Below are 6,000 nucleotides of genomic sequence, written 5' to 3' on the forward strand. Positions count from 1 at the left end.
CGCAAATTTGGAGATGCTGCATTTAATTCTCTCATCTAAGTCATTAATATATATTGTAAACAACTGGGGTCCCAGCACTGAGCCTTGCGGTATCCCACTAGTCACCGCCTGCCATTCTGAAAAGGTCCCGTTTATTCCCACTCTTTGCTTCCTGTCTGCTAACCAATTCTCTATCCACATCAATACCTTACCCCCAATACCGTGTGCTTTAAGTTTGCACACTAATCTCCTGTGTGGGACCTTGTCAAAAGCCTTTTGAAAATCCAAATATACCACATTCACTGGTTCTCCCCTATCCACTCTACTAGTTACATCCTCAAAAAATTCTATGAGATTCGTCAGACATGATTTTCCTTTCACAAATCCATGCTGACTTTGTCCGATGATTTCACCGCTTTCCAAATGTGCTGTTATCACATCTTTGATAACTGACTCCAGCAGTTTCCCCACCACCGACGTTAGGCTATCTGGTCTATAGTTCCCCGGTTTCTCTCTCCCCACCTTTTTTAAAAAGTGGGGTTACATTAGCCACCCTCCAATCCTCAGGAACTAGTCCAGAATCTAACGAGTTTTGAAAAATTATCACTAATGCATCCACTATTTCTTGGGCTACTTCCTTAAGCACTCTGGGATGCAGACCATCTGGCCCTGGGGATTTATCTGCCTTTAATCCCTTCAATTTATCTAACACCACTTCCCTACTAACATGTATTTCGCTCAGTTCCTCCATCTCACTGGATCCTCTGTCCCCTACTATTTCTGGAAGATTATTTATGTCCTCCTTGGTGAAGACAGAACCAAAGTAATTATTCAATTGGTCTGCCATGTCCTTGCTCCCCATAATCACTTCACCTGTTTCTGTCTGTAGGGGATCTACATTTGTCTTTATCAGTCTTTTCCTTTTTACATATCTATAAAAGCTTTTACAGTCAGTTTTTATGTTCCCTGCCAGTTTTCTCTCATAATCTTTTTTCCCCTTCCTAATTAAGCCCTTTGTCCTCCTCTGCTGAACTCTGAATTTCTCCCAGTCCTCAGGTGAGCCACTTTTTCTGGCTAATTTGTATGCTGCTTCTTTGGAATTGATACTATCCCTAATTTCTCTTGTCAGCCACGGGTGCAGTACCTTCCTTGATTTATTCTTTTGCCAAACTGGGATGAACATTTGTTGCAGTTCATCCATGCAATCTTTAAATGCTTGCCATTGCATATCCACCGTCAATCCTTTAAGTGTCATTTGTCAGTCTATCTTAGCTAATTCACGTCTCATACCTTCAAAGTTACCCCTCTTTAAGTTCAGAACCTTTGTTTCTGAATTTGTTTTGCCTCAAAGTAATGAATAACACATGCTAGAAAATGATTTGTGTTTAAGGTTGCCTAACCCTGATTTAATCTATCATGCACAAGGCACTTATCTATGGGGACTGTGGATACATTGGCTCAAATTACCTATTTAGTAATCACTATTGAAATAATTTTTTAAAAAAACATACAGAGTGATGAAACCATGTAAAAAGAGGCAGGGAAAAAGTCAGTCAGAAAATAACTTTCCTTACCTGAGCTGCTTTTGTGGAGTGCACCAGTACACGATTGTATCTTCCACACCATTCTCACTGCCCCTGATACAGCAGGTAAGACTTGCTCTCTTTGAGAAGAAGTGGATTTTTATCCCCATGTGTCTCCAGTGGTATAAAGTCCATTTGCACCCCCCCCCCCCCAGTGGCCACTCTAACCCACCACTTGGAGCCAGATCTGAAACCTGTTAACTCCCAATAATTTCAGTGTGATTCAGGTAAGATTTCCATAGAATCAAACAGCATAGAGACTGGCTATTTGACTCATTACACTCATGAGTACCCATCCATACTAATCCCATCATCCAGCATTGGTCTGTACCTTCTGTGCCTTGGAGGCAAAAGTCCTCATCTGGATACTTCTTAACTGTTGAGAGTGTGAACTTCCACCAGCCTGTCAGGCAGTGTGTTCCAGGTTCTAACTATTATCCAAATGAAGAAGTTCTTCCTTATATTCCTTGTTAGCCACCTACAGTTCATCTTAAATCTATGCCTTCTGGACTTACACACCTTGACAAATGGGGGTGGGGGGAAGGTGTCTTACTATCTACCCTATTGATGGTCTTCATGATTTTGTACACCTCTATCTGGTTCCCCCTGAGTCTCCTCCACTCCAAGAAAAGCAGCCCCAGCTGGGGGTGGGGTGGGGGTGGTGAGGGAGGGGAAAGAGTACAGGCTAGAAGGTGATAGGTGTTGCATTTTGGAAGGACAAATCAAGGTAGGACATGCACAGTAAGTGGTCGGGCACTGAGGAGTGCTGAGGAACAAAGGGATCTGGGAGTTCAGATACATAATTCCCTGAAAGTGGTGTCACAGGCAGACGGGGTTGTAAAGCAGGCTTTTGGCATCCTGGCATTAATAAATCGAAGTATTGAATATAGGAGTTGGGATGTTATGGTGAGGTTGTATAAGACATTGGTGAGGCCAAATTTGGAGTATTGTGTGCAGTTCTGGTCACCTAACTACAGAAAAGCTATCAGTAAGATTGAAAGAGTGCAGAGAAGATTTACTAGGATGTTGCCGGGTCTTCAGGAGTTGAGTTACAGGGAAAGATTGAACAGGTTAGGACTTTATTACTTGGAGCATAGAAGAATGAGGGGAGATTTGATAGAGGTTTACAAAATTATGAGGGGTATAGACAGAGTAAATGCAAGTAGGCGCTTTCCAGTGAGACCTGGAGAGATAAATACGAGAGGACATGGCTTTAGGGTGAAAGGGGAAATGTTTAGGGGGAACTTCACTCAGAGAGTGGTGGGAGTGTAGAACAAGCTGCCATCTGGTGTGGTAAATGTGGGGTCACTCTTAAGTTTTAAGAATAAATTGGACAGATACATGGATGGGAGAGGCCTGAAGGGTTATGGACTGGGTGCAGGTCAATGGGACGAGTGGAATAAAGTTTCAGCACAGACTAGAAGGGCCGAATGGCCTGTTTTTCTGTGCTGTAGTGTTCTATGGTTCTAAAGCTGGGTGGGATGAAAGAAGAAGCTGGGAGGAGATGGGTGGAAAAGGTAAAGGGTTGGAGAAGAAGGAATCTGATAGTTTGGGAGAAAGGGAAGGAGGAAGGGCACTGGGGGAGGTGATAGGCAGGTAGAAGAAGAGAATATGTAAGGGGGGCAGAGTGGGGAATTGACAAAGGGGGAGGGGAAAATTGCTCGAAGTTGGAGAGATCAATGTCCATGCCATCAGGTTAGAAGCAACCCAGATGGAATATAAGGTGTTGCTTGTCCAACATGAGAGTGGCCTCATCATGGCAGTGGAGGAGGCCATGGACTGACATGCCAGAAAGGGAATGGAGATTGGAATTAAAATGGTTGGTCGGAAGTAAATAGTGCCTTTTGCGGATGGAGTGAAGATGCTTGATAAAGCAGTCCCAGGCAACATCCAGGTGAATCTCAGTATCTTCTCCATTGCAGTGCTTCCTATAGTATGACAACTAGATCTATACAGAGTACTCCAGCTGTAGCTTAATATTAATGTTTATAAAATCGTACTATATCCACCAGCACCTCCACATTAACCCATGCCAGGACTAATGAAGACAAATATCCTGTGTGCCTTTTTCACCAACTTTATCTACCTGTATGCTGCCACCTTCAGGGATCCATGTACTTGTACACCTGTTCTTCAGTACTGTCTAGGGTCCAGCCAATCATTGTGTATGTCCTAGCCTCATTAGTACTCTCAATATGCACTAGCTCACATCAGATTAAATTCCATCTGACATTTATCTGCCTATCTTACTAACTCCTTAATGCCATTCTATACCCTGAGTCTACCCTCAACAACAACTCCAATTTTCATGTTATCTGCCAACTTACTTACACATATCCCATTGGCAATAGTGAAAGTCCCAGCACTAATCCCTGTGGTACCCCAGTGACCACAGGGTTCCAACTACAAAGTCAACCCTCCATCAGCATACTGTTTTCTATTACCAGGCCAAGTTTGAATCCCATATGCCAACTTGCCTTGGCTCTTTCCTTTTCACCAGTCTTCCATGAGTGACCTTTTCAAAGGCCCCAATGACGAGGGAATGTCAGAGCTTTTGCTACAAGCAACCACAGTAAAGTTCGCGTGGTGGGTTCAGATTTTCTGCACTATTGTATATTGTTACTTTGGTGCTCTGAAACACCTCTATTACAAGTTGTTTTTAGTTGCTTCACAATAGTAAATTTGCCAATGAAGGCAATGGGTTGAAAGGGAGAGAAGGAAATGGATCCAGATAAGTTTAAAAGGAGCATGAGAATCAGGGCCCTGATAAGTGTAAGGGGAGTACTGGAAATGGGTTCCCGATGATTTGGGAGTGCTAGAAACTGGACTCTGTGAGCCAGATGCTGAGCGATCAGAATTTTGGAATGAAGGAGTGTGGATTATCAGTTTCACAGTATTGTATATGATAATCCACCAGACCTAAAATCATCTGATACAAGTCAGACAGCAGGCTAGATTATTGGCTTGGAACTTTGTGTCAGGAACTGAGTTTGTGTCAGTGGGCACTTTATGGCTGTATCCAAAAATTTAAGAAAGGTTTTAAAGGATCTGGCAGCAACAAGTGATATTTTACAATGTTTGCAATCTATAACTACATTGTTAAAACTACATAAGTTTTCCTTTACAGATCCCCACCATCCCACGTCTTTTTGATTGGTTGTACCTCATTTGGCTACGTGCTGGAACTTGGTGTGTGGGACCTGATTGGTTCTTTTTGCTGGAAGATAGGCGGCTTTCCTCTGGCCCTCAATGTTTTTTTTTTATCCAGCAGTGATCTTGCCACAACAGTTGGTACAGTACCTATAAAAAAAACACCCCCTTTGCAAGTTTTCATGTTTTATTGTTTTACAACATTGAATCACAGTGAATTTAATTTGGCTTTTTTGACACTGATCAACAGAAAAAGACTTTCGTGTCAAAGTGAAAATAGATCTCTACAAAGTGATCTAATGTAATTACAAATATAAAACACAAATTAATCGATTGCATAAGTATTCACTCCCTTCAAGTCAGTATTTAGTAGATGTACCTTTGGCAGAAATTACAGCCCTGAGTCTGTGTGGACAAGTCTCTATCAGCATTGCATATTTGGACACTGCAATTTTTTCCCATTATTTACAAAACTGCTCAAGCTCTGTCAGATTGCATGGGGATCATGAGGTAACAGCCCTTTTCAAGTTCAGCCACAAATTCTCAATTGAATTGAGGAGTGGACTTGACTCGGCTACTCCAGGATATTAACTTTGTTGGTTTTTAGCCATTCCTGTATAGCTTTAGCTTTATGCTTGGGATCATTGTCCTGATAGAAAACAAATCTTCTCCCAAGTCACAGTTCTCTTGCAGACTGCATCACGTTTTTCTACAGGATTTCCCTGTATTTTGCTTCATTCATTTTACCCTGTACCTTCTCAAGCCTTCCAGGGCCTGCTGCAGTGAAGCATCCCCACTGCATGATGCAGCCACCACCATGCTTCACGGTAGGGATGGTGTGTTTTTGATGATGTGTGGTGTTTGGCTTACACCAAATATGGCATTTAGTCTGGTGGCCAAAAAGCTCAATTGTGGTTTAATCAGACCATGAAACCTTCTTCCAGCTGACTTCAGAGTCTGCCAATGCCTTCTGGCAAACTCTAGCTGAGATTTCATATGTGTTTTTTTCAACAGAGGCTTTCTCTTTGCCATCCTCCCATAGAACTGCAACTGGTGAAGCACCCTGGCAGCAGGTACTGTATGCACAGTCTCTCCCATCTGAGCCACTGCAGCTTGTAACTCCTCCAGTGCTGTCATAGGTCTTGGTGGCCTCCCTCACTTGTCTCCTTCTTGCACGGACACTCAGTTTCTGAGGACGGTCTGATCTAGGCAGATTTACAGCTGTGACATATTCTTTACATTTCTTCATGATTGATTTAACTGTCCTAAAAGGGATATTCAGTAACTT

This window comes from Mobula birostris, chromosome 6, assembly GCF_030028105.1.
Source record: "Mobula birostris isolate sMobBir1 chromosome 6, sMobBir1.hap1, whole genome shotgun sequence".
Taxonomy (NCBI): Eukaryota; Metazoa; Chordata; class Chondrichthyes; order Myliobatiformes; family Myliobatidae; genus Mobula; species Mobula birostris.